At 50.6% G+C, this 2,500-nt stretch overlaps 1 protein-coding gene across 1 annotated transcript in view; it reads right to left on the bottom strand.

Annotated features, from left to right (window-relative positions):
* Window positions 1-931, bottom strand: part of LOC106815790 (cuticlin-1-like) — a 31,899-nt gene extending 30,968 nt beyond the window's left edge. Inside the window, exon 1 of the mRNA XM_014820477.1 lies at window positions 815-931. The gene's annotated coding sequence lies outside the window, so the exon portion shown is untranslated. The remainder of the gene's footprint in view (window positions 1-814) is intronic.
* Between the last annotated feature and the right edge of the window lie 1,569 nt (window positions 932-2,500).

Below are 2,500 nucleotides of genomic sequence, written 5' to 3'. Positions count from 1 at the left end.
GAATCGCGGTCAACTCTTTCCGCGTTCGTTGTCCCTTGCCGCGGAGGAAGCTTGAATGGAAGGCAGCAGCCAATGCCGCCGTGCTATAACCCCGGCCAACATCCTGCGGTGCGTGTGCACGCACTCTCTCATACCACGATAGACTCCCCTGGCTGCTGCATCGCATGTTTTTTGGCTGTACGAGGCTCGTGGGACGCATTTGCTTTGTTCAATATTTTTGGGTACAATGCGCGAAACAAAACTCTATGAGTCATGCGCGCTAACATTGGCAAACTGTTCAACGACCGGGCTTCACCTGCTAAGACGCGCCCCAGGTATTGACCTCTTGCTGATGCAGATTTAACCGAGTTTCGAAGCCGAAAATCACCCGCCAATAAAGGAATATCTGTTTTCTTTCGCAAGTGGCGCAAGCGCATTAAACGAGCAATTGCAAACACGTACGTCGCGTAAGAGTTGCGCAGGCGTTTATCGTTGTTTCTTAAAACTAAAAAATACAACTAAACATTCATCACGGTTGATATGTGAAATATGGGTTGATGTTGAGGTGCCTCTTTGAAGTTTCCGCCGAGTAAGAGTGATCAGGAACATGTGGGGACAACTATGCCCTTAAATAACGTCATAATCTATGTTAGGCTCCCGTAGTTAAACACTGCAGACCCTAGTGCAGGTAGAAGTGATTACTTCACATAATTATCGCCACTTTCGTTACAAAGACATTGAACCGAAACGCTAAATGAAGGAATGTATTGCATTCACAATAACTGCGCATGGCAGTGAATTAATTAATGAGTCACAATAATCAGCAAAGGCTTACCCTTATATACGTGTGACGTTGGAAGACCTTTCAGCGTATATAGCTAGAGGCTGTTGTTCTCCGGTGGTGGTAACTAAAACAGTGTCAGTATACCTGGGACAGCGCGTCTCTCCTATCTCTCCGGAGATACTTCCTTCTCGATCCCGTACCAGATGACCTGTGACACAAATGCGGACGAAGCGCCGAATGTTTCTCCGCGCACGGGGCATTCGCGAAGTGAAAGTGAAAGGCGCTTTTGTTACAAGCTAATTGAACTCAGCGGGGTGAATTCGTGCGGCATTCGTTGCTTTGCGCCAATAACGGAAATATTTGCTGTGGTATCGCCACCGAGCCGAAACCACGCCCACAGCGCGCACTGCGATTGGCTGAAAGTATAAGAGAAGCGCACGATAACGGTATGGCATGTGTGACATCACTTCGATAAAGTCGAGCGAACCTGCCACGACGTCGATAAGTGGGCGTCTGTTCCTCACGGGCGACACTTCCTCTAACCAGTAAGTGTGATTATCTGTAATTTTGGGAACGTGTACACCTGCAATAGTATCCGCCGCAAAGCCACCATGGGCCCGTTGATTTGAGGTGGGCGATGTAGGGGATTGTTTGCCTCAAATGTTGCCAGGAAAAAGGCGTCTGTTCACCTTTAGGACTGCCGGAGAAATTATGTGCAGGAAGTGACGACGCGTGTTTGCTTGGATTTTTTCATTATCACGTGACGCAGAGAGACTGTCATTCGAGCTGCTGCTGCTGCTGCTGCTGGTGGTGGTGCTACTGCTTCTGCTGCTGCTGGTGTTGGTGGTGGTGGTGCTACTGCGTCTACGGCTGCTGCTGCTGGTGGTGATGGTACTGCTTCTACGGTTGCTGCTGCTGTTATTGTACTAGTGATCATTGCTGCAACTACGACTGCTGCTGCTGTTTGTTGCTGCAACTACGACTGCTGCTGCTGTTGTTGCTGCAACTACGACTGTTGCTGCTGTTGTTGCTGCAACTACGACTGTTGCTGCTGCTGTTGCTGCTGTTGCTGCTGCTGTTGCTTCACTCCCAGTTACACGCAGGCACACTCCCAGTAACACGCAGACACACATTCCCAGTTACACGCAGACACACACTCCCAGTTACACGCAGGCACACACTCCCAGTTACACGCAGGCACACACTCCCAGTTACACGCAGGCACACACTCCCAGTTACACGCAGGCACACACTCCCAGTAACACGCAGGCACACACTCCCAGTAACACGCAGACACACACTCCCAGTTACACGCAAACACACACTCCAAGTTACACGCAGGCACACGTACACTCCCAGTAACACGCAGACACAGACTCCCAGTTACACGCAGACACACACTCCAAGTTACACGCAGGCACACACTCCCAGTTACACGCAGGCACACACTCCCAGTAACACGCAGACACACACTCCCAGTTACACGCAGGCTCACACTCCCATGCAGTAACACGCAGACAAACACTACCAGTTACACGCAGACACACACTCCAAGTTACACGCAGGCACACGTACACTCCTAGTAACACGCAGACACACACTCCAAGTTACACGCAGGCACACACTCCCAGTTACACGCAGACACACACTCCCAGTTACACGCAGACACACACTCCAAGTTACACGCAGGCACACGTACACTCCCAGTAACACACAGACACACACACACACCCCCAC

Source organism: Priapulus caudatus, unplaced genomic scaffold (genome assembly GCF_000485595.1).
Source record: "Priapulus caudatus unplaced genomic scaffold, Priapulus_caudatus-5.0.1 Scaffold1, whole genome shotgun sequence".
In the NCBI taxonomy this organism is placed as follows: domain Eukaryota; kingdom Metazoa; phylum Priapulida; class Priapulimorpha; order Priapulimorphida; family Priapulidae; genus Priapulus; species Priapulus caudatus.
Note: the sequence above shows the minus strand (reverse complement) of the source record. Positions and strands in the feature narration are given on the sequence as shown.